At 43.3% G+C, this 27,511-nt stretch overlaps 1 long non-coding RNA gene across 2 annotated transcripts in view; it reads left to right on the forward strand.

Moving 5' to 3' along the window:
- Window positions 1-24,848, forward strand: part of LOC141082505 (uncharacterized) — a 99,080-nt gene extending 74,232 nt beyond the window's left edge. For both annotated transcript variants that reach the window (XR_012230517.1, XR_012230516.1), the window contains 2 exons: window positions 11,839-12,099; window positions 24,483-24,848. This is a non-coding gene — a long non-coding RNA (uncharacterized lncRNA). The remainder of the gene's footprint in view (window positions 1-11,838; window positions 12,100-24,482) is intronic.
- Window positions 24,849-27,511: the final 2,663 nt, after the last annotated feature.

A 27,511-nucleotide genomic window follows, 5' to 3' on the forward strand; every position in this document is an offset into this window, starting at 1 on the left:
TAGGAACAATATTTGTTCTTCTCCAGTCTTCTGGGACTTCTCCTGATCTCTAAGAATTTTCAAAGATTATGGAAAGTGGTTCAAAAATGTCTTCTGTGAACTCCTTCAGTTCTTTGGGGTGTAATTCATCTGAACCTGGAGACTTGAATTAATTTATGTTAGCTAAGTGTTTCCTCTATCTTTCTGTTTATAGACAGCCTGGATTCTTCTATTCCTTCAATAGGACAGTGAAGATCAGTTGATGTTACAGTTCCTTTCTGAGCGAAAACAGATGCAAAATAGGAATTTAAGAGTTCAACCTTCACAACATCCTTTCTTTCCATTTCATAATTTTCATCTTGTAAAATTCGTATAGCATCTTTTGACATATCCCCCAAATCCTTTTTTTATTGCTTTTCACGTCTCTTGCAAGCCTTAATTCATTGTCAGCTTTAGCTAATTTGATGCTTCCCCTGCAAGTTCTGCAGACAGCATTATATTCTTCTTTAGATATGCCTCCCTCTTTCCATTTGATAAACACAAGCTAAAAAGGAAGAAAGAAATGTTTAAGTTCTGTGTTCATCCATCCTGGTTTCGTTAAATGCTTCCTATTCTTCCCTTTTTTTGGAATTAACAATTGTGCTTTGAGAATCTAATTTTTCAAAATTTCCCATCCTTCCTGGACTTTTTTGTCCTTTAAGATATCCAGCCATTGGATCCCTCCAATTCTCTTTGAGTCCCAAAAAATCTGCCTTTCTGAAATATAACTTTGAAGTTTGAGTTTTCACAGGTCTTCCTCCTCTAGTTATCCAAAATTCTAAAATAACATGGTCGCTACCTCCTAGGGTCCCAGCCACTTTTACCTCCTCAACCATTTCCTCTCTTATTATAAGGATTAGATCCAAGGTAGCATATCAACTTGTTTTCTCCCCTACCTTTTGGAAGATAAAGTTGTCAGCATGAGAGGATAATAATTTGCTTGACCTGTTAGTTTTTCCTGAGAGCGAATCCCAACAAATGTCTGGATAGTTGAAATCTCCCATGACTACTATGTCATATTTTTTGGAGAACTTGACCACTTGATGCATAAAGATTTCATCCATATCTTCAGTTTGCACAGGCTGCCTGTAGTAATTGCCTACAATGGTGTCCTTTCCATTGCTCTCTCCTTGTATTCTTACCCAAACAGTTTCTACTGAACTCCCAGTCCCTGAAGCTTGGATCTCTGTGCAGATATATGCTTTTTTAACATACCGTACAATGCAACACCTACTCCTCATTTATCTAATAAGTTATATCCTTTTAGCCTTGTATTCCAATCATGTGTATTGTCCCACCAAATTTCAGTGATTCCAATGACATCATATTTCTTTTCCTGCGTTAATAGATCCAGTTCTTATTGTTTGTTTCCCATGCTTTGCACATTTGTATGCAACCCCTGGCAAAAATTATGGAATCACCGGCCTTGGAGAAAGTTCATTCAGTTGTTTAGTTTTGTGCCATGTCTGTGATCTGCATTTTTTTTCCACAAAATTAAAGTCAATTTAAATGGCAACTTTCTGGCTTTAAGAAACACTAAAAGAAATCAAGAACAAAAAATGTGATAGTCAGTAATGGTTACTTTTTTAAACCAAGCATAGGGAAAAATTATGGAATCACTTCATTCTGAGTTAAAAATTGTGGAATCGTGAAAAACAAACCAACACAAAAACACTGCAATACATCACTAGTATTTTGTTGCACCACCTCTGGCTTTTATAACAGTTTGCAGTCTTTGAGGCATGGACTTAATGAGTGTCAAGCAGTACTCTTCATCAATTTATCTCCAACTTTCTCTGATTGCTGTTGCCAAATCAGCTATGCAGGTTGGAGCCTTGTCATGGACAATTTTCTTCAACTTCCTCCAAAGATTATCAATTGGATTGAGATCAGGAATATTTACAGGCCATGCCATTGACCTTATGTGTCTTTGTACAAGGAATGTTTTCACAGTTTTTGCTCTATGGTAGGATGCATTATCATCTTGAAAAATTATTTCATCATCCCCAAACTTCCTTTCAATTGATGGGATAAGAAAAGTGTACAAAATATCAACATAAACTTGTGCATTTACTGAAGATGTAATGACAGCCATCTCCCCAATGCCTTTACCTGACATGCAGCCCCATATCATCAATGACTGTGGAAATTTGCATGTTCTCTTCAGGCAGTCATCTTTATAAATCTCATTGGAACGGCACCAAACAAAAGTTCCAGCATCATCACCTTGCCCAATGCAGATTCGCAATTCATCACTGAATAGGACTTTCATCCAGTCATCCACAGTCCACGATTGCTTTTACTGTTAGGTGTCGGGTTCCTGTCACTGCACAGCAGGAATCCCGAGCTTTGCATTCAGCAGTCTCCCATTCCTCTCCGACCACAGAGGAGGCTGCTCAGCAGACTCGTCGATCCCGGCGCTCTGCTCAGACCAGCTCTGTGGGTTTGGTTGCTGCTGCCACCTCTGGTCCAGCTATAGCAACGCATGCTGGTCGGCAGCGAGCTATTCCAGGGACTAAGTCCTCCTTTTGGTCCACTGAGCATGCCCGTGGGACAATCTCTCATTGGAGATCGGAGGTCACATGCTCAGGTCCTTCTCCAGCTCGGATTGGACCATCAGAAAGGTCAGGAAGGTCCTGGAAGGACGCTGCTATAAAAGGTTTGCATGGCCGCTCGGCCATGCACTAGTATAGACTGCATTACCAGTCTATGAGGAGTGAGTGTTGTATGCATGTATGAATGTCTCTGGTGAATGACTCATTAAGAAACCCCTACCCTTGGTACGCATGTGTTGTGCAGCCTAGCCTGTTAAGCGCCAGGCTTAGGTGTAGGTAGAGGCAGAGTCTGAGACTGGCATCAGTGTCCACCGCTGGCTCTGCACGCCATGGTGCACATTGCTCGACACTCCACCATAGTCAGCGTCTATAGTAGCGTCTGCAGATGCGACGCCACGCGTCCAGAATGTCTAGAGGGACTCTGACCCCAAGTCCTTGGGGCAGAGTTCTTTGACCACATTCTGTGCACTCCCTTGCCGAGCTCTGTGAGCTTTAAATAGGCTCTGGCATTTATGTTCTGCGGTAGTGCAGCTCTGTGAAGCAACAGAGTCCGCCCCTGTACACACCGGGTGACGCTAACCCGCCTGTGTTTTTCTATTATACCGCCATATAGCGTCCGCCATTACTGAGCAGCAGTTTACCACCCCTGCACGGTTGACCCGGGCTGCGAACGCACCATATTACCATCTTTTAATATTTGGCGCATTCCGCCAGCCCTAACATTTACTTAGCCCATTGTAACCTTGCTTTTTTCTGTTTAGGTGTTAAAGATGGCTTTCATTTAGCTTTTCTGTATGTAAATCCCTTCCCATGTTGTTTGTATTTGATCTAGATTTTAGACACATCTGACTGTGAACAACCAACATCTTTTGCAACATTGCATGATGATTTACCCTCTTTTAAGAGTTTGATAATCCTCTCCTTTGTTTCAATTGACATCTCTTGTGTTGGAGCCATAATCCTCTCCTTTGTTTCAATTGACATCTCTTGTGTTGGAGCCATGATTCATGTCAGTCCACTTGGTGCAACAGCTCTCCAAGGTGTGATAACTCCTTTTTAGATGCAGACTAACGAGCATATCTAATTTGATGCAGGTGTTAGTTTTGGGAATGAAAATTTACAGGGTGATTCCATAATTTTTTCCTCAGAATTGAGTGATTCCATAATTTTTTCCCTATGCTTGGTTTAAAAAAGTAACCATTACTGACTACCACATTTTTTGTTCTTGATTTCTTTTAGTGTTTCTTAAAGCCAGAACGTTGCCATTTTAATTGACTTTAGTTTTGTGCCATGTCTGTGATCTGCTTTTTTTTCTACAAAGTAAACAAATGAATGAACATCCTCCAAGGCCGGTGATTCTATAATTTTTGCCAGGGGTTGTAGAAACATATTAGTTTGTGATCGGTTTCTCTTTCTCCAATATTTTTATTGTTTAGATTTTTTTTGTCTTTGTTCTTCCTTTCCACTTCTAATAGTAGAGTTCTCAATATTATTTGTCAGGTGTATGGCTTTTTCTGGCCTTTTACTTCCCTTCCCACATTGCTCTAGTTTAAAGCTCTCCTGATGAGTGTAGCAACGCGACTTCCAAATACATGTTTTCCAGTTTTTGTAATGTGCACCCCATTTCTAGCAAATAGTCCATCATATAGGTAATTCGCTCCATGATCCAGAAATCCAAATCGTAGCTGATGGCACCATCGACGTAGCCTGTTGTTCACCTGCAGAATCTTATTTCTTCTCCTTTTTCCGTGGCCATCCACTGGGAGGGTGGATGAGAAGACTGCATGCGCTCCCAGTTCTTTCACTTTCTTACCTAAGTTTTCAAAGTCACTACAGAGTGTTTCCAGGTCCTTTCTTGCTGTGTCATTTGTCCCCACACGTAGTAGCAGGAATGGGTAGTCATCTGTAGGTCTGAAGAGTCCTGATATCCTGTCAGACACATCTTTAATTTTTGCACCTGGAAGACAGCACATTTCTCTTGAGGTTATATCCGGTCTGCAGATAGCGGCCTCTGTTCCTCTCAACAGGGAATCACCCATGACCACAACTCTCTGTTTCTTATTCACAACATTTTTCTTTCTCCATCCAGGAGGACTCTGAGGTCATACAAGGTTGTTCTTTGTGGGCAAAGTCTTTTCTAGATGTATTTCTTCATCATTCTCCTCTGTGAGACCCTGGTACTGATTCATGAGCACTATGAGTGCTGACTGCCTCCCTATCCTCCTGTTTCTGTGGGTCACATGCTTCCATTCCTCTGTTGCTTCAGGTGCACTTCGAATTTCTTCTCTTTCTGTAACATGAAGAGATAATTCTGCTCTGTGTAAGATCTCTTCAACTTCCTTAGTGATCTTCAATATAACTTACCTCTATTCTACATTCTGCAACTTTTCTTCCAGTAGAGACACAAGCTTGCATTTCTGGCGTGTGAAGTTTGGCTTTTCCACTGGTAAGTCTGTGAACATGTAGCCAGATATTCAGCTCACCAAATGGCTCCTGGCCTCTTCCATGTTCTTATTGTTAATGATATTTGAAAGTGGTGAAAAACATGCCAACATTTGCGCGTGCCATTACCGATGTCTGTTATGAACAGGTCACCGAGGAGGATGGCAGGAATAGGCTAGGCCACCAGGAAACCAGAAAGGTTGGTAACTTAGTGGATTGCAGACCCCTAAACCTAACAACACAACTAACAGTAGCCGTGGAGCATACCTACGATGCCCTAGATGCCTCAACACAGCCAGAGAACTAACTAGGCCTAAAGCAAGACAGGTGAAATCTAAACTGCCCCGGAGTAGAACCCCAAAGAAATAGCCCCCAAACATATATTGTCGGTGAGACAAGATGAAACACAAACGCAGGCAGAAAATAGACTGAGCAAATGATGGGGCCCGAACTGACTAGATAGGATAGGAAAGGAAAGACACTGTCTGCAATCACGCAAAAACCCTAAAAAATCCAACACGACTGAAAAAAAAACACTGAGGTCTCACGACCTCGCCCCCACTATATCAGCATTCTGGTATGAACTGGCAGCAAAGCAAAAGAGACTAATATTAACAGGGGACTGAACAAACTGACACAAGCTGTAACATATGGAGCGGGGTCCAGCACAGCCCCCAGCAGGGAGCATGCTGAATCCTCACAACAAGCAGAAAGAGGCAAAACCAGATCAGATGCAAAAGGTTAGCAAATGAACAACTTCACTGAAAAATGCAGGATCAGGGCAGGAGACATCAAACCTCAGAATGCACTTGAAAACTAATCACCAGCAGGGATTGAAGGAAGCCTGCTGACTTAAATACTCCAATCAGTAACCCCAGATCTCCAATCATCATCATCAGGTGACAGACCCCTATCAATCTGGCCAGCTCCACCACCCACAGTAACCACCAGAGGGAGCCCCGACCCAGAAGTAAGAGAATTCAAAACAGATGTCCTCCTTTCAGTTGCAGCGGCCAAAATCCAGTGTTCTTTGAGGTCGCGGAGACTCTTCACTTATCCCACAATGCACTGGGAATATGCAAATTGTCTCCTCAGCACTGAGTGAGTGTACTGTAATAGGGTATTCAATCTGTTTCTTCCATATATGAGTTGTACTTTATCTGCTGTTTGAGTAAAGACCCACTGGATCTTATTCGGACCTCCGGTCATTACATCTTCACTTATGCCAGAATGCACTGGGAATATGTAAATTATCTCCTCAGGAATCCTCCCCTGGTTTACATATGCACAAAAAAAAGGAAACTTTTTTTTTAGAAACTCTACATGTGAACATGGCATATAAAGCTAGAACCCTGATTAGTTATTTGCATTCTTTAAGTAATGTTTGCCTTGTTCTGTATTTTTCCCATTCATCAAACATGGCATACATGGTTTGATGAAATTAAAGCAAAACAGTTAAAAAAAACATTTTGGTTTTGCATAATTTGTGCCTCTTTAGAGTTAGAAAAAAAACCCAGAAAGGATAAATTGAAAAATCACTTTTAAACAGGCTTAAATTCAATGATGAATCAGCACCTAAGTATGCAAACCCTTAATGACTCCCCCATAATAGCCAGTGAAAAGGAGTTGGAAGTTTTTTATAGTGTTAAGTGTTAATTTTTTTTTTTTTTTTTTTGCTGAGCTACAGATATATTGCAATACAACAAAACAAAATTCTTCATTATGTAGATTACAGGGTTCCCAGGGAATAGCTACTCGTTGTGAATGGTAGAATTTTGGTCCTATTGTAATTGCTTCATTAATAATAGACATTGCAAATAACATCCCTGGCTTTATTATGTTCTATTAAGGGAGAATATATCCAAGCATGTCTTAGAATACAAGGTATTATGATTTAGTTAAATAAAATACAATATTCTACTTTATGAACTGATGGAAGATTTAATGCAATAATTTATATTTTGCGTGTGAAAAACAAATAGTGTTATATTGAAGAACAGTAAGTGGAGAAGTGTAAACTAGAAGGAGAATGCAGGACTCGCTATTATTTAGTTACAAAGTGACAGAATATTAGATGGTTGTATTTTCCTTAATTGGATTGAAAAACTCATTTTCTAGAATTAGATATGAACATTTTCACATCTGGACCAAACGTTGTAGGAAACCAACTAAGCTATCAATATGTTTTAGAAATAGGGAATGTGGACAACACTAGCAGAAAACCCACACTAACTCCTTGCATAGATTGTCTTGGCAAACTCAGGATCTAACTGATTGAAAGCTTAGGCCGCTTTCACACTTCTGTTTTTTACAATCAGTCAAAATCTGCCAGGTTTTGAAAAAAACGGATCCGCAATTTTTTTCCCCATTGAGTTGCATTACTGGCGGATCTTGACTGATGGTCATCCGTTGGATCCGTTTTGTGAGGATCCGCCAAATTTTTTTCATCCGCCGGCATGCCTGGACGGACCATGCAACGTTTTTTTTGTGGTTGGATCCGCATTTTCCAGTGCGCATGCCCGGAGAAAGGAAGTCAGGGAGAAGTCTCTCTCTCTCTCTCTCTCTCTCCTTCCTGGCCAGCGGTTCCTTTAAATTTCCTCATTCTGAGGATCCGTCAAAAAACGGATCCTGTGGCATCTGTTCACATCAGTTAGGAACGGATCCGCTTGTCCGCCTTTTTGGCGGATTTTAACTGACACAAAAACTGAAGTGTGAAATTACTGGTTAAAGGGAACCTATAACAGAATTTTCCCGATGTAAAGTAAGTCCGCCACCTTGAAGGCTGTGTGCCCAGGTTGCGTTCTTTAAGAGATTCCACCGCGATTTTGCCGCAGAGGAAACACTTAAAAAACGCTAATAAAATGCATTCCTATGGGATTCCGCAATTGCTGTGCTAATGCTGTGGATTTTCCACTGCAGAATCGCATAGCGGTACACAGCAAAGGAACAACAAGGTTTACCCGTACAGGCCTCCAGACAATGCACTATCAGGGTGCAGTGGACCCATATAATTAGGATAGCAACACAGGTGCAAAAATACCAACAAAATAACCTGCTCACATCCTACCAATATATGGAGGGGGCGGTTATCTGGTATATAGATGCACAAGAAACTTGTGTTTGAAACCAAATGGGCCCAGCTGCACCCTGAAAAAAGTGCAAAGAAAACACATTTAAAAAAATGTGGAGTATTCGCTGATATTTTGGCCAAAATACGTGAGCCCGTAACCTGCGTCAAAGATCTCCACGTTTACGGGTACCTAACACTAATATATACTAATACAGCAAAGCACAGAAAGAGGAAAAAATCCTCCAATAATGATACACAGCAAAGGAACAACAAGGTTTACCCGTACAGGCCTCCAGACAATGCACTATCAGGGTGCAGTGGACCCATATAATTAGGATAGCAACACAGGTGCAAAAATACCAGCAAAATAACCTGCTCACATCCTACCAATATATGGAGGGGGCGGTTATCTGGTATATAGATGCACAAGAAACTTGTGTTTGAAACCAAATGGGCCCAGCTGCACCCTGAAAAAAAGTGCAAAGAAAACACATTTTAAAAAAAATGTGGAGTATTAGCTGATATTTTGGCCAAAATACGTGAGCCCGTAACCTGCGTCAAAGATCTGTACGGGTAAACCTTGTTGTTCCTTTGCTGTGTATCATTATTGGAGGATTTTTTTCCTCTTTCTGTGCTTTGCTGTATTAGTATATATTAGTGTTAGGTACCCGTAAACGTGGAGATCTTTGACGCAGGTTACGGGCTCACGTATTTTGGCCAAAATATCAGCGAATACTCCACATTTTTTTAATGTGTTTTCTTTGCACTTTTTTTCAGGGTGCAGCTGGGCCCATTTGGTTTCAAACACAAGTTTCTTGTGCATCTATATACCAGATAACCGCCCCCTCCATATATTGGTAGGATGTGAGCAGGTTATTTTGTTGGTATTTTTGCACCTGTGTTGCTATCCTAATTATATGGGTCCACTGCACCCTGATAGTGCATTGTCTGGAGGCCTGTACGGGTAAACCTTGTTGTTCCTTTGCTGTGTATCATTATTGGAGGATTTTTTCCTCTTTCTGTGCTTTGCTGTATTAGAATCGCATAGCGGTAAAATCTGCAGCATGTCCATTATTTCTGCGGAATCGTGGCGATTCCGCCACCATAGGATTGCTTTGAAATGCTCGCTTTATGCATGTGGCTATGCCCACCATTGCGCCAATGACCTCTGATGACGTAGCGGTCTTGCGTGACCGCTACGTCATCAGAGGTCATTTGCGCATTGCATCCCTGGGAACGGAAGTTGCCGGCAGCGCCATGAGGGCCGGGAGGACTCCGGGAGCCGACAGAGGGTAAGTATATCTCTATTTTTTATTTTTAACATTCTATCTTTTACTATTGATGCAGCATAGGCAGCATCAATAGTTAAAAGATGGTCACACTTGTCAAGCACTATGCTTGACAAGTGTGATCAACCTGTCAATCACTTTACCAAGCGATGCTTCAAATCGCTTGGAAAAGCGCTAGCATTCTGCAAGCTAAAAACGCTTACAAAATGCTTGTGTTTTCCGGGAAAATGCATGCGAATTCCACATGCGTTTTACCAGCGGTGGAGAGTTGCAGAAATGCTGCTGGCATTTCTGCAACGTGGGCACATAGCCTAAGGCCTCTTTTTCAGTATTCTAGTAAGCTGTATGCAAGTCTCCAATCCCATCTCATATCACAAAATAACCCTTTCATTATTCTTGCTTTGTCGCCATTTCCTTTCATATTGAAATTGTTGTCATCCTACTTGTTTCATGTTGATGATGCGTCCTACATCATCCACATAGTGCCCCCCAAGCACGCTCCTGCACAGGTGTATGTTACCCTCATCCTACTTATTTCATGTTCATGATGTGTCCTACATCATCCACATAGTGACCCTCCTGCACAGGTGTTCGTTACCCTGTCCTGCTGAGGGCAGAGCAAGGTACTGTATTTTGGATGCGCCAGCATTAATTCTGTGTCACAGGCGCTCTTTGACCTTTCCCAGCACAGGTACCTCTTCATTTCCCTCCTCTGCCCACAGCAGGGCAGAGATTCTAGAACTCCTGCGCAGAAGCACAATTGGCAAGACCAAAAACATCTATTGAACAGGACCGAAATCTATGGGGGTATGATAAAAGTTATTTTTTGCGCTATGCAGAGTAGATTGGGGTCTTACGTTTACTGGAATACTGTAAAAGAGACCTAATTAGTGATGGCTCTACTTTATATTGGGAAAACCTGGTGACAGGTTCCATTTAAAAAGAACCTGTCATGTTGAAAATGGAACCTGATCTGCAGGCAGGATATTATGGAGCAGGGAGCTGATTAATAGACATTTTATAGAAAGCATTCGGTAAACCTTGCATTTTAGCAATTGAAATTGCTAATTTGTATGACTGTGCATGTGGAGATAGTTGTAAAACACTCAGCAGGACCACCCACTGGACTCATGCATAGAAACACCAGAGATTCCAATGAATAAAACTCATTTCATACTGAATCTGTTCCAACAAACCTATAAATCATTATTCTCAGCTTCTCATTATCTATACCATGCCTTCCACAGTAAATACTGCATGTGCAACATGACAGATTCTCTCAAAGGGTTTACAAGCAGTGTCATCTGAGTATACACAACATCAGAAATTCCAAGTAAAAGATGCATTATTAATTATAACGATCATATTAAATGACAATTATCAAATTTTCACGTGAAACGCGCATAGGGCACCACAAGGTAATAAATGTCTGCACTATAGCACTGAATTATGGCTAACATACTGCATGTGGCTATAACTAGGATGTATATTCTTTGGGGTAAATTAATGCAACAGCTTAGGCCTCTTTCACACTTCAGTTATTTTCATCAGTCAAAATCCGCCAAAAAGTCAGACAAGCGGATCCGTTCTCAACTGATGTGAACGGATGGCACAGGATCCGTTTTTAGACGGATCCTGAAAATGAGGAAATTTAAAGGAACCGCTGGCCGGGAAGGAGAGAGAGAGAGAGAGAGAGAGAGAGATTTTTTTTGTCCGGCACCCAGACAGAATTTGGGGTTAATTCAGTGTCTGGAGGATCCCCGGCCAAAAAAACGTTGCAAGCTCCGTTTGGAAGTCTTTGAGGATGTTGACGGACACCAACATTGTGGCAGATCCTCACAAAAACGGATGCAACGGACGGCAATCAGTCAGGATCCGCCAATAATGAAAGTCAATGGGGAAAAAAACGGATCCGCAAAGAAAAATGACGGATCCGTTTTTTTTCAAAATTGGCGGATCTTGACTGATTGTCAAAAACGGAAGTGTGAAAGAGGCCTTAGAGGGATTTTTAAATCTATTCTTTTACTCAGCACACCTGGCATCAACCTCAGGACCATTAGCTCTATTGTCACCACACAAGGGCAATCGGGAAGAGTAGGGCAAATTGGCACATCTAATGTGATGGGGGTAACTGCAGGCTGATATTATCAGGCTGTCAAGGTCCATCCTAAAAATATCAGCCGGCAGCTGTAGGCTATAACTTTGTTGATTATCAAAAATAGGAGGACCCCATGTCATTTTTCTTCATTTATTTATTTATTTTTTAAATTAAAGGTACAGTAACCACACATGTAAAGCATTGATGATATATTTCACGGATATCTATTTAGCTATGGAGTACCATAACTAGATATATAGCTATCTAGCTCTTTCATCTATTTACCTCTTATCTATCATTTATCTATATCTTTGCACATCTTTAACAACTAAACATCTGCCATTTTTCTTCTACTTTCTATTCCAGTACGTGTCACAAGGAGGGTTCGCATGGAAGCCAGACGGATGATACACCTGGAAACATGGACACGGATAACACTGGTACTGGTCTTTCCAGTAACGGAAACATCAGGATGTTTGACGGAGGCCTTATGGGAATTGAACCTGCAATCATCCTATTATTTGTGTTATATATAGTAATACCATGGTATTAATATATATTGCTTACATCACGGTCTCTATGAATATCTTCCAGAAGCTGGCATTTCCAAAAGAACCATCATGACAGGTAAATCCCCAACCATCATTTTAACACATCAGTTCCCTACAGTCACATCATGGGGGTGCCCATGAGCAATTACTACAACATTCCCTGGTTGCAATCAATAAATGCTCCTGTCAGAAAATGACTGTGGCATTTAAAGGTGTTTTCCATGTCTGACCGTACAGGAACATGGTCTGATCATAGCACAGCTCCTGGGAAGGGGAGGAAGCTAAAGAGTGCACTGATATTACAGTACGGGATCACAAATAATTGTTTCTTTGAGGTAAAATATTGTTTAAAAACAGGGAGAGAAATGTTTTACCTCACAAAAAGAATCAGCTGTGATCCTGTGCTGTTATGTCAATATACTCTTATGCTTCTCCGGCTGCCCAGGAGCTTTGGTATGATTAGACCATCTCCTTGCGTGGTCCGACACGGCCATTACACAGTACACAGCAGGGACACATTTATAAGGTTATCTCAGCACAGGGGCATTTTATTTAAACAAATCCAATTATGGAAATTATTATTATTCCAAGATTTATTGATTAAAGTAAACTTTTTTTTCTAGGGAAAACCCCTTAAACATATTAGTAGCTTTAGGCTCAGGTCTGCTTTACTCACAGGTGTTAGAGGCAGATGATGGCTGAATAACACAGCCATCATCTGCCGGGAATGGGACAGGCTCAGTTCCTGAGCGCTAATCATTCATTTTCTACTGATGAGCTCTGTACGTGCAAGGTACTTGTTGTTAAGGGATTAATGGTGGAAACAACCTTTTCTACCTTGCACATATGGTATATCTGCCCATGCCGTGAAGAGTACCAACATCCAAAAAAAGAAGAATGGATCCAGCAACTAGCTTAGTACTCATTATAGTCTCTTTAGTTTTGATTAGCTAAAAATGATGCTATGAATAAGGATGCCATGCAAATCTGACATCTGTGTGGATTTTAATTGCAATTTTTGAACTGTAATTTTTTTTCTTATACGCTTCAATGCAGGCCAATTTTTTTCCTTACATAATTGGACTAAAATGTGCTGAAAGTTCAATGAACATGTAATAATGAAGTACCATCTCTACATCTATGCCCCCATCCATTACTAGCTTTCTTGGATAAGTGTCTCACAGACTTTTTTTATTTTTCCAGATGAAAAGACCCATGTGGTCGGTAGCTGCAGGCATTTATATAACCTGTTTATTAAAAGTTGCCAACAGTTGCATAGATGGTCATCACAGTCCTGTGACATTAGGAAATGCCTAAACTAATCTTGCTGTCATCAGCTTTCAACAGTTTGGAAATCATTTATTCTATGTCACACATTGCAATGCACTACATTATTTCTAAAGACAACTGTATGCAGGAACAGAAATGTAAAAAATGTTCTTTAAATTGTTTTAAAGGATAGCAGGAGAGAATAACAATTTAACCAATTGACTGATTTAAAAAAAAATCGAAATTAAATCAATCTTTAAGTAATTTTTCAGCTATAGAATTTTAGGTAGAAATAGGGACAAATGTTAGAGGTTTTTTTATGCAACATATTCTTTTATAAAGCAAAGTATCTACAAGACTATTGTCCATGCATAGTATAAACCACAAATAAAGTATATTTCTTGTATCTTATTTTTTTTACATCTTTTCCTATGATACAGGGGTTGGTTTAGTAATATTCATTGATGCCTTTTGCTTACTGGTATTGCTACATGTTCTATGTACTACTTAATTATGATATGGTACTGCTACTCCTTCTGGGTATTACCATTAATGTGTTTTCATGTTCTTCATTGTATATAGCGTGATAATGTTTACTATGTTCCATGTATAGTTTAGGGAAAATCTAGCACTCTAGTATATAGAATAGTTAGTGGGTAGTATAGGGTTAAGTGCAGGAGGGACTGCCAAGAGATAAGGTTAGATCAGAGGGGAATTTAGTCAGACAGGGCCAGGATACCCGAAGTGTCCACATCGTCCATAGGCCCAGGATGGCTCGGCAGCCACACAACGTTAAGTAGCTGCAGCCCATGTTATCCATAGGCACTGGGCATCATTGCAGTGGGCCAGTACAGGAGGACAAAGATGTGGTTACTCATAGCCTGGGTGGACTACTTTAGGGCAGGAGTTGGTTCGGAGTGAGGAACTGAAGGAAGTTTGAGCTTCAAAGGGAATGGTACAGACGGGCCGGATGCTTTACCAGACACAACCAAACCAGGTGGCTGATGATTTTGAGTCTGGGGAAAACAGGCAGAAGGAATTGTCATCATGGCGAGCTTATGCCAGGAAGAATCTGGGTAGCAGTGTAATTCGGTCCGGTCTGGATGTGTGCCGCACAGAAGCGTCAGTGAAGTAGGGAAAGATGAGGAAGATGTGAAGTTGAATGTGAGTTCCACGATGTGCCAACTATAGATTTAATGTGTGAAGTTCTAAGTAAAGAAAATGTTCAAGTTATCCTGGACTGTGTCTCAGTTACTGGGGGTCACCTGGAAGAAGGGCTGTTGCTGCCTGGGAAGTGCCCAGGGGGACCTGAAACTGGAGATGCAGGTACACTGAGAAGTGGAATACAGTTTTTTGTGAGGGAAGGTCGGGACACAGATGCTTCAGTGTCTCTGGCCATGACTACAGTCCTGGCCTCCCCTTACATTTGGCATAGTTGGCAGGATGTGACTACCTTGCAGTGCGGAGAACCCGCAGAAAGAAGAGTTGAATATGTGTGTGCAACTGCTGTGCCTCCGGAAGATGACCAGGAGAAACAGCAAGTAGTTGCTGTATCTGGAGAAGATTTTGTGGATGAAACACTGGACTTGACTACTGAGTTGGACTTAGACTTACTTTTCAAATAAGCCAACACTACTACTGTGACCAAGATGGTGGCTGTGAAATTGGCGGGAGATGGCGGAGAAGACATAAACAACAATGAAAACCGCGTCCTTCATGGACGTTGCCAACATCTTCTGGCACTAAATCCGGCCTGTCAGTATGTCCTGGTCTGCCCTGGTGGATGCGGATGTAGAAAAGAAAACCTCACCCCCTTCCACTGACTAACAATCAATGAGTGGAGTTGTCGGAGGCGGACACCCATGGGAATGAGTGGGAAAATCCGGAAAGAAGTTGTGCAATGCCATTTTGTGAACTTGAACCGGCCACAATGCAGCACTCCAGCATCTGTAGCTGCCAGAGTGTGGGCCGCATCGATTGGAGGTGGCGGCAGGAGAGAGAGGGAGCACAGCCTAGTAAAACCAGCGAGGAATCGGCAGAGGTCTCCATCTGTCCGCCTGCGGAGTAGCCTCGGCTGCAGAGTCATCAGTTGAAGGAGCTACCACCCTTCCAGAAGCGGGACTCTTCATGTGCAGAACAAGCGGTGCAGCGTCAGACCCGAGGATCAGGTGAACCGAAGCCCCTACTGTTTGTTCAGCAGGAGCCGGAACTGATGACTGACCAGGAGGAACCGCGGCCAGAAGTCAAGAGCGAGCCTGCACTCCTTTCGTCCACAAGCGCGTGGGCATCCCCGTGGAGGGAGCCAACATTCCGGGGAATGCCACGACCACCTCGTCCCCATTGGAGCGGGTGAGTGTGCTCTCGTCCTTAACCCCTGAGGCAAGGTTCTCCCTGCAAAACCCTGTCCCGGAGGCCGTCATCCACCCCCGTGCCCCATGGGGGAGCCAGTCTTCTAGTCCCAGCCATTGGAGGTTCGGCCTACCTCCCATTCCGCCACAACCTTGGGAGCCACACACTCATACCAGGCAACAGAGGGTTCCTTTCCCACTCCAAGGTAGGCTGCCTGGTTAGAAGGAGTAATACACACCAATAAGCAGCGGGAGAGGGAGGTCTGGATGGAGGTGCGGTGGCCTAGCAGAGGCACTCTGGCGGGACAGCATACCTGTGGATGGTTGGTGTACATCGACACAGAGTGGGGCTACGACTTCATTCGAGAAGAAGGAACGGATGCCAAAGATTATGTCAACGTGGCGTCTGTCAAATTTGGGGCTGTTGCTGAAGAAGGGAGATTGGGTCTCCTTCTTCAAGAAGGTCTGTCCTCGTGGATACTACGCGGTGGCGGTTACCCACTATGATGAAGACGACATGGGGCTCTTCCCAGAGTCGGCGCAGCCCCAAACATCAGCCGGCACCCTGCTGGCGCTACCGCTTAAACTGCTGTGCAGCAGTCTGCATCCTCTGTGGCCGCAGAGCTGGCTACAGAAAAGAAAGGAGCGACACGCGTCCGGGACCGTTGAAGAAGAAAGTAAAGTTGTTTATTCGGCATCAGAACCGGTATATGTGTCCATTATTTCAACCCTGAGCACTGGAACCTAGTGTGCAGGTGCTGGGTCGCACCACAGTGGAATCCCTGTCCATAGACCAGCACCCCAAACAAGTACACTGGTAGAAGCTGATGGATTTTCTGTGGAAGGAGGTCAGGACACCAGATCCCCGGTGTCCTCGGCTGTGACTACCGTCCTGGCCCCCTCTTACAACACACCCATCCATGACACATAGCTTATTGCCCCATTTTGATGATACAGGAAACCACTTTTGAAGCAACACCAGTGTGAACAGGTGGATAGCAGATATTATTCCAGTATGCTTGCAAGCACCACCCAGTCTCCCTCAAGGTCTAATCTGTATCACTTAATCCTCACCCTGATCCTCCTTCCTCCCACTATGTCAAGTCACAGGAGACCAGAGATCCCACACTAGGACACTGCGAGGAGCTCTTTACATCATCATCATTTCTTAATTGTGGCCTCTCACTCTGCATGTTCCAAGAGAGACAGGAGGACATGCTATTTAGTGATGCACAAAACTTAGAGCAGCTATGATCACAAGATGACGGTGGACAACAGCAAACTTTGTCTAAAGAGGGAGATGATGATGAGACACATTTGCCGATAAGTCAGATTTTTGTTAAGACACCAAGTTAGAAAGACCAGGATGCGGCAGTGGAAGAGGAGGTGGTGGATAATGAAGTCACTGACCCAATCTGGGAAGCTGACGTGCAGAAAGGTAAGGATTGGTAGCATTTAAGAAGGCAGAAGAGGCTGTGGGGTGACCAGAGGGCGAAGGCAGGCAACTCTTCAGGAGAGCACTGACATTCTAGAATTTCTCCATCAAAGAGTTAGGTTTTCCCTGTTTGGGACTATTTTAAAGAGAGTTCTGAAGCAAAAAAATGATAATTTGCAACCTGTGCCATTTTAAGATTAGCAGGGGTCTAACCACCAAGTTTCTAACCATTCATTGGAGGGAAAGTTTAGGTTTAGAGACATCTAGTTAGGGTTTAATATTGATATTGCAGTACATGTATACCGCTGCAGCACCGTTAAAAGAAAAATCCTTCTCAGGGTTAAATATTTTCCTTTCTCTAGTAAAACCACTGCTACCTGCATTCAGTGGAGGGAAAATTATGGATGAGACCGGAGTCACATTCGATGCGAGAGTGATAAGCTAATGACATTCGGCTCCTGCTCTGCTGCAAGTGGTAGTCAAGTGTCAGCGCTCTGTGCTCTGATCCTCTCACATGAGAGCACAGCTGCGGAGGAGAGGAGGAAATATAATTCTCCATTCCCTCCATTGCTGGCTTCAGAGGGGATTGCACTGCATTTGGGTGATATCCGAGTGTAGTGCAATGTTTCACACGCACCCATAAACTTATTCAGGGATGCAATCACAGCATGCTACAATTGTTTCCACATGCTGAATCAGCATGAGAAAATATTTGCAGATGTGAGCTGCCACATAGGTTAACATTTGGCTGAATGCAATCTGATTTTTTATCTGATTGTACTCGTCCGATTACATCGCAAGTCATAGCGAGCCCTTATAGGCATCTAGGCATGGATTAATATTGTGATTGCGATACTTGTATACCGGTGCTACATTGAAAAAAGAAAACTCCTTTTCAGGGCTACATATTTTCTTTTCCCTCTTAATACTGGAAAGTTTGAAGACATATATACAAGGCGTGCGGTAAGGAGATGAGGTGAAGTGAACAAGTTGCTGATGGAGCAAACAAAGACTGAGGCCGTGGGCCAGGTGAAACTGTGCCTGCTGTGGGAGATCACCAAACACACTGATCTATGAGACTTACCGGATTTTTCAGAATATTAGAAGCACCGGACCATAAGACGCACCCCAAATTTTCAGAAGGAAAATACGGGAAAAAAATAATGTGTCAAATGGGAGTCCGTCTTACAGTCTGAATTCAGTTTACCAGGGGGATCGGCACAGGTGGAGGAGTGGTGACGGGGAGGTGTGTTCACAGGGGTTGTTCAGTGGTCCAGGCTGGTGCGTTGAGCTCAAGTTAGTCCCACCCTGGCTGGTGCGGCGGTGGTGCTCTGGGGTTCCCCATGGTTCTGCCGGTATTTTGCGACAGGTTCGGTGGTGGTGCGGTGGTGCTCCGCCAGCATTTTGCGACAGGTGCAGTGGTGGTGCTATGTGGTGCGGTGGGGCTCTGCCAGGATTTTGAGACAGGTTCGGTGGTTATGCTCTGTGGTGTGGTGGGGTTGCGCCGGAATTTTGTGAAAGCCTGGAGGTCCCCGCAGATCCAATGCTGCGATGCAGTGGCCTCTGGGAAAATGAACGCAGGGGGCAGCACATGCTCAGATTGGGATCTCGGCGATGAGATCTCGTCCCGATATCTCATCTCCTGAGATCTCAATCTGCTGCGATGCGGTGGCCTCCGGGAAAATGACTGCCATTCTCCCGGAGGCCACCGCATCTAAGGAAAGGATTTGCAGGGTCCTCCGTGCTTACACAAAATGCCGGCGAAGCCCCCCCCCCCCACACTACAGAGCACCACCTCCAAAATTTTGGAGGAAAAAGGTGCGTCTTATAGTCCAAAACATAAGGTAACTTCCTGTCCCACTTTGCAGAGTATTCCTGATTATTTGAGCAGCCCTGATCAGAAGAAAACAATGGTAGGAAATGGCAATTAGTGTCTCAAGAGGTAGATGATGATGAGACACACTTGTCAACAAGTAATGCTATTAAGCTAACAAATCAGGATTACCATAGTCACTGACCCAATCTGGGACGGTGCCATGCAGATTAAGGGGTTCAGCACAGACGAGGAGGGATACACAGCACCGCAACAGACAGGAAGAGGCAGTGGGGTGGCCAGAGGGAAAGGTGGGCAACCATTCTCCAGAGCATCCACACATATCAAGTTCCCAGGCATTGAGTTAGGTGCTCCCAATCCTGACATGATCTAAAGAAAGTACAGAAGATAAAAGAATGGTCACTTGCAACCTGTGTGGTACCAAGATGAGCAGGGGCCGGACCACTACCAGCCTAACCACCACCATAATGCTCAGGCAAATGTGATCAAAGCACTTGATTAGGTGTCCTGAATGCCTGGGTCGCAGTGTCTGCAGTTGACACCACTGACACTTCCCCTTTGTTACTTGCTTGCCAATCCCCTATTCAGGACACAGTCGTGGATGCCTCCTGTCCTGCACCTCTCATTGCACATTTACAAGCACAATCATCAACCACTAACAATTCCTTGTCCCAGTGCAGTGTTCAGCTGTCCCTACTCCAAGCCTTGGATCACAAGCGAAAATACCCAGCCACCCATCCAGGTCCAAGTCCCCACCTGACACAAGCACTTGTCTCATAACATCACTTGTGCCCTAACCAACGCGGGAAGGTTCACTACCGAAATGTTAACAAGGTCTTCTGGCAAGGGAAGATTTAGTTCCCTAATGGCACACTTGGTGAAACTAGTGGAGGTAGGGACTGCATCACACCCTGGGACGGCACACATGCTGCCAATGCAGAGAGTTGTGAGCCAAAGTTACATCAGGTTTTTCTTCACCTCCTGCGCCAGTTTCTATACCCCCTCATCCTCCATCTCCGAATTGCCATCTTGGGGCACGTCTTCTATGTCAGTCTCAAGCTGAAAGCACTGCAGCACAACCTCGGTGAAGCAGCAACAGGCTCTGCTGAAAATAATTTGTTTAGGTGACAAATAGCACCCTCATGCATAGTTGTGGAAAGATATAACAGACCAGACAGACCTGTGGTTCATGAAGCTGAACCTACAATCAAGATAGAAAGAAATCAGGGTGCACTTCCATTTATCAACAATATATCATAGGAGAATAGTAGGGCGCAACACCTAGTCTGGATGGCAAACTGTAAATAAGGAAGAGTGGAGACCAAACAAATAATGGTGTGCACACCTAGCACAAGATGATCATAAAATATGGTATGTGAAATAAAAATACATCAAGTTGTACTGGTTTGCAAAGAGATGTGATGCAAGAGCCAGGGATTAAATCCCCACAGAAGTAACTACCTGACCGGTTTAAAGGGAGCTCATGTGAGAAGCCGACAATAGGCATATAGTCCTCATGGGGCAGTGGTGTAGGAAGGTCCCATGCGTATTCCTGCAAGTCTTGCAGTGGATACTGTGTCCGGTGGCACAAGTGCCCGATCTTCAAGCACAACCAGCGTCGGACTGGAGCACCTTGGGCCCACCAGAGAAAATCATTCTTGGGGCCCACTATGTAGCTACATAGAAATAAATACAAGACTACCAATTGTGTGGTAAAACACGCTAATATCAGAGTATAATATAAGGTATTACTCATCTTAATTATGTAGCAGGGGTTGGCGTAGAATCATAGAGGGGTAACGCCCTCATAGAATATAATGCAGCCCCCCTCATAGGGTATAATGCATCACCCCACAAAATATAATGCAACCCCCTCATAAGGTACAACGCAGCCCCCTCCATAGAATATAGTGTAGTACCCTCATAGGGTATAATGCAGCCCCCCTCATATAGTATAATGCAGCACCACCACAAAATATAATGCAGCCCCCCATAGAGTATACTGTAGCCCCCTAATACGGCATAATGCTGCCCCCCTCATATAGTATGATGTAGCTGGATCGCCTCGTGCCAGGGCCGTGGGGGACTCGGAGCCGGGCCCGGCGGATTTCAATGGGAGATGTCACAGTAGCTGTGACCCGGTCCGTGGCCCTGGGCGTCCATTGTAAAAGGGGGTTAAGAGTGATGGAATAAAGTTTATGAGTGAATGATTCGTGACGCCACCTGTGGTGTTCGGCAATGAAGATGTTAAGCCGACACTGCAGACAGATCCTCTGGGACAGATGGTGTGGTGCAGCAATGATGGTGTAGCCCTCCACAGGAAGGGCTGTAGTCCCAGGGCAGAGTAGATGAAGAAGATAGGTGTTGAGGGAGAGGGTGTAGTGTCTGGCACAGAGATGTAGCAGTGCCAAGTGGGTTGGCGCAGTAATAAGCGGAGGACACCAGGGCATGTAGTTCCAAATCTTTACTCACAGTCTGTTGAGCATACAGGTGCCCGCCTCAGTGCCGTGTCCTTCAGGTCAGGGGCTCAGCCAACCTCCAGGCAAGATGAAGTACTCTGTTCCAACACATGTGCTTTTTCTGAACGTCTCCCTTTTGCGCCTATAGTGAAGTACTCACAGTACGGAGTTACACTGGAGTTCCTCCTGTCAGATGTTCATATGAACTCTACTTGTACGGCAGACTGCTGTAGCAAACAGGCCATATGTTCGCTGGTCAGTCAGCTAGAGAAGCTGAGCAGAGTGGATTGTGTTGGAATTCAAGAGAGTCAAGACAGAATCTCTCTGGAAAGAAGCTGCACAAGGTTGTGTGCACTAAACTTCAAGTATCACTGGCGGTTATGGACGATAATTGTTTCGTGTGACCAAACTGAGACATCTTCACTTGTGAATAGGTAGATAAGTTCTAAGAGACTACTTGTGAGAATGAACCTACACAACATACAGTATACAGTTGTGCTCAAAAGTTTAAATACCCTGGCAGAATTGTTGCTTTCTTGACCTTTTTTCAGAGAACAGGAATGCTAACACCAAAACTTTTTCTCCACTCATGGTTAGTGGTTGACAAGAAATGGTTTCACTCAAACTACTGTGTTTTCTCTTTTTAAATCATAAAGACAACCCAAAACATCCAAATGGCCCTGATCAAAAGATTACATACCCTGATGATTTTGGCCTGATGACATGCACAGACACAAATGGGTTTGACTGGCTATTAAAGGTGATATCCTCACCTGTGACCTGTTTGCTTGTAATCAGTGTGTGCATAAAAGCTGAGTGAGTTTCTGGGATTCAGACAGACTCTTGCATCTTTCATCAAGTCACTGATGTTTCTGGATTGTGAATCATGGGGAAAGCAAAGGAATTTTCAATGGATGTTTGGGAAAAGGTAGTTGAACTGTATAAAAAAGGAAAGGGATACAAAAAGATATCCAAGGAATTGATAATGCCAGTCAGCAGCGTTCAAACTGTGGTTAAAAAATGGAAAATCAGGGGCTCTGTTAAAACAAAACCACAGTCAGGTAGACCAACAAAAATTTCATCCACAACTGCCAGGAAAATTGTTCGTGATGCAAAGAAAAACCCACAAATAACATCAGCTCAAATACTGGACTCTCTGAAAACTAGCGGTGTGGCTGTTTCAAGATGCACAATAAGGACTGCGCAAATGCCACAAATGCCACCTACAATATGCAAAACAGCACAGAGACAAGCCTCAAAACTTCTGGAACAAGGTAATTTAGAGTGAGGAGACCAAAATTGAACTTTTTGGCCACAACCATAAATGTTACATTTGGAGAGAGGTCAACAAGGCCTTTGATGAAAGGAACACCATTCCTACTGTATAGCATGGAGGTGGATCACTGAGGTTTTGGAGATGTGTGAGCTACAAAGGCTCACACAAAGTTGAAGGAAAGGTGAATGCAGCATGGTATCAGCAAACACCGCTGCGCATGGGACATATTTGGACATTCCAACATGACAACAATCCAAAACACAAGGCCAAGTTGACCTGTCATTGGCTACAGCAGAACAAAGTGAAGGTTCTGGAGTAGCCATCTCAGTCTCCTGACCTCAATATCGTTGAGCCACTCTGGGGAGATCTCAAGCATGCACTTCATGCTAGAAAGCCCAGGAATTTACAGTAACTAGAGGCTTTTTGCCAAGACGAGTGGGCAGCTTTACCATCTGAAAAAATAAAGAACCTCATCCACAACTACCACAAAAGACTTCAAGCTGTCATTGATGTTAGAGGGGGTGGGGCAATGCACGGTATTAAGAAATGGGGTATGTGAACTTTTGATCAGGGTCATTTGGATGTTTTGGGTTGTCATTATGATTTAAAAAGAGAAAACAGTAGTTTGACAATAAATGGCTTCACCTAACTACTAACCATGTGTTAGGGGGCTGGCAGAATGCACCAAATAATATAAACGTAACAACTGGGTGCGTTCGCAGCCCGGGGTCCACCGAATAGAGATGTTACCTGCTGCCAGGTAATGGCAGACACTATATGGCGGTGTAATAGTAGAACACACATGGGTTAAAGTCACCCGATGTGTACTGAGGTGGACTCTGTTACTTCACAGAGTCTACCTAAAGTATAACATAAATGCCGTTGCCTGTTTAAGGCTCACAGACCATGGTAGAGAGAGCACTGGCGTGCAGTCACAGGACTCTGCCCCAAAGACACGGGGTTAGAGTCCCTCTAGACCACCCAGCGCACGGCTTCACAACTGTGGCGCCAGGGAGAGACTGCTCTAATAGATTAGCGCGCTGTTTGTGTACAGTACCACTCTGGCGGATGCCACTAACCTCACCAAACTGGGGCTAAGAAAGCACACTAATTGTGCATGGCGCCGCACTGGCGATTGCTGCGCTAACTAGACACAGTATGCTCATGCCAAGCGCTGGATGGCTCAGTCTGGCGCTAGTCCGCTGAAAGACCCTATTGCATGCATAACCAAAGGGAGGGAGTCATAAGGAGTCATTCACCAGAAACATGCATCCATCATCACACACACGAATACAGTATCTTATACTAGTGCATGGCAGGAAGGCCATGGAAACCTTTTATAGTTGTAGCCTTCCAGGACCTTCCTAGTGGTCCAATCAGTGTAGCAACAGGATCTGAGCATGTGACCTCCGACCTCCAATGAGAGGTCATCCCAGGGCATGCTCAGTAGGCCGAAAGAAGGACTTATTCCCAGAGGCTGCTGGCTGCTGGCCAGTGTGGACTTCTATAGCTGAACCAGGGGTAGCAGCAGCAACCAAACCGACAACACTAGGCTGATCAATACGCCAGAATCGCTGTCTCTGTTGAGCAGCCTCCTCTGCGGCCGAGAATGAATGGGAGAAGGCAAGGCTCGGGATTCCTCCTGTGCAGGGGAAGAAACCCGACGCCTAACACCATGAGTGGAGAAAAAGTTTTGGTGTTATTATTCATGTTCTTTGAAAAAAGGCCAAGAAGGCAAAAATTCTGCTGGGGTATGTAAATTTTTGAGTACAGCTGTATATACAGTTGTGTGAGAAACTGTTTTCCTCTTCCTGATTTCCTATTCTTTTTTCACACAGAGTCCTGAAGGTTTGGATTTCATTTTCCCTTAATAATAAAGACTTTCATTTAAAAACTGAATTTCATAGAATCATAGAATCGAAGAGTTGGAAGGGACCTCCTGGGCCATCTGGTCCAACCCCCTGCTCAAAGCAGGATTCGCTAAATCATCCCAGACAGATGTCAGTCCAGCCTCTGTTTGAAGACTTCCATTGAAGGAGAACTCAACACTTCTTGTGGCAGCCTGTTCCACTCATTGATCACTCTAACTGTCAAAAAGTTTTTTCTAATATCTAATCTGTGTCTCCTCCCATTCAGCTTCATCCCATTGCTTCTAGTCTTTCCTTGTGCAAATGAGAATAAAGTTGATCCTTCTACAATGTGACAGCCCTTTAGATATTTGTAGACAGCTATTAAGTCTCTCCTCTTTCGTGTTTAATTGTGTTATAATTGACTAATATTTAAATTTGTTTGGTGATCTGTAACATTTAAGTGTGACAAACAGAATAAAATACAAGAAGCTAGTGAGAAATTCTTAGTACAGTATTGTCATATTCCAAAGGGACATAACAAAATGAAATATCTAATTTTTATATTATGAGAGAAAGCAACATTTATTGTTTATAATAATTTTAGTGTATATGGAGGAAAATGTTGTTGGAGGGTATAGTGAACCATTGGCTTGGCACTAAGACCTGTTGTCATTACCTGGGGGGAAATAGTTTATATTGAAATCGATAAAATTAAAGAACTGATCATTTTCACACTTTAGCAATTTGATACCTAGTAGCAGCCTAAAGGCCATGCATAGTTGGATATCAATTAATGCTAATGATGGGTTAAGCTCAAGTATTATGAACATCATTTCTGAGATATATTGAAATATTTTCTTCTACAAAGGGCATACTGCATTTCATGACCACCATAAGTGATGTAGAGGCACTTTTGTCTGCTTTCCTTCAAGCATAAATGTGAAGAACCTTGGGAAATATGTTATAAATGGATCAGGATAAGAAAGCAATGGATTCGAAAGTTCCCACTTCCTTCCATGTGATTAATATGTTGCGAGATTTTCCCAGTATAACCTAAGGCTGTCAGCCAAGATTCTACCGAGAAAGGTTTGACCTATATCTGATTTCCACTTTAACATGTATCTTAATTATGCTTGATTACCATGCTGATCAAGTGACATGCGAGAAGACAATAAACCTTTGAAGCAGGTCAGAAATGTATTCTTAATTCTTTGATATAAGGATTATGTATTCAGTGACTGAAAGCTGATGACTAGATTGCATGCAGTGACCAACTAGATATTTATAAAATTGGTTCTTAGGATCAACTATGTATAAATCCATTAATGACTAGAATTTTTTAGCATCAAATAAATCAGTTATATGCTATTCCAAAATCTACGATCCTCCTTGGGAGGAATGACTTTGGAAAGAGCACGATAGAGCAGTGACAAATTTCAAATTATTTAACCACTTTTTGCTTTAGTTAATACATTTAGTCATATGTAGCAGTAAAACAAGTATAGATTTACCTATTGTAGTTCAAATCAGGGCTGATTTATTGTCAATAAAAGGAATATACAGTAGGTGCCTATTTGTGGCTGAGAATCCACAATGATTCACACTAGAGTGGCTTTCAAAAGTAATTAAAAACTCTAGATATACATAATTCCCCTTTACATATGATTAGTAATCACTGTTTGAAATTATACAGCACTCTTTCATTAGTTCAGAAAAAAATTAAGCTGAATGCTTTGGATCTCAGTATCTGACTTTTCTTTACCAAGTGGTGGTCCTTGTTGTGTTACGCATATCCTGGTAAGTCTATCTGTCCTGCTTTTTCGCATTATTGTAGGATAGCGGTTGTAACTCATCTATGATTTGACTACAGCTTTCCAGTTGGATTTATTGGAATTAAATAAACTGTTTCATATGCTATCTGCATATTGCATTGTATACTTTGGAGACCATTTTCAGAGCAATCTGACCGGGTCACATGTTTGCACTATAATATGTTGGTTTTAGCCTCATTGGTAGATTATCATAGGTTTCCTCTTGAATAGAATTGAGCGAAATGGGTCGAAAAAATTCAAAAGTCGCCGACTTTCGCCAAAGTCAGGTTTCATGAAACGAAACCCGACCTTAGCGTGAGGTCGGCCACGAGGTCAGCGACCATCACGCCAAAGTCGCGTTTCAAAAGATGCTTTTGCACCCTTTTTCAGCCAATCAGGAAGAACGGACACTGTGGGCAACGTGATGACATAGGCAGTGGTTACCACCATGTTTGTGAAGGGCATGCAAGTGATTGGCTTGCTTTGTGTGGCGTCACAGGGGGTATAAAAGGGCGAGCACGCCGACCGCCATGTTACTTATGCTGATCTCAGAATAGGGAGAGCTGCTGCTGCTGCTGATTCTGTAGGGAGAGCGTTAGGCAGGGAAGAAGATACCAAAAACTACTTCTGCTGCTAGCGATTTTGCCTGTACAACACACCACTTACTGTGCAGTGCAAGGGGAGGCTATATTTTGGTGCATCAGCTCTGTTGGTTATTAGGCTGCCTTTTAAGGCTCCCTGATAGCTGCATTGCTGTTTTCACACTGCTGAGCAAACTGCTTTTTTCAAAGCAATCCAAATTTTATTGTTTTGTCCTGGTGAGTTACTGAGCGTTCATTTTTTACACACCGTACAGCGGTGTACGCTCCTCACACAGTACTGTGTACCGGCTGCTATCACGGCCAAATTGAAGCTGTGTGTGACTCTGTAAGGAAAAGGAGTTTGTCCGTTCTTACAGACCTACACTCTAGGGAGATTCCAATCCTGCCCAATTCTATATACACCTTGTAGTTAGTCATACACTAGGCAATTTCTGCCTGTCACATTGTGGTGTAATCTGTCCTGGGCCAGAGACAATAGTTCAGCGGCCAAATTGAAGCTATCTGTGTGTGACTCTGTAAGAAAAAGCCGAGGAGTTTGTCCATTCTTACAGACCTACACTCTAGGGAGATTGCAATTCTGCCCAATTCTATATACACCTTGTAG

Source organism: Dendrobates tinctorius, unplaced genomic scaffold (assembly GCF_039654945.1).
Source record: "Dendrobates tinctorius isolate UK_male_01 unplaced genomic scaffold, ASM3965494v1 ptg000018l, whole genome shotgun sequence".
NCBI classification, from domain to species: Eukaryota; Metazoa; Chordata; class Amphibia; order Anura; family Dendrobatidae; genus Dendrobates; species Dendrobates tinctorius.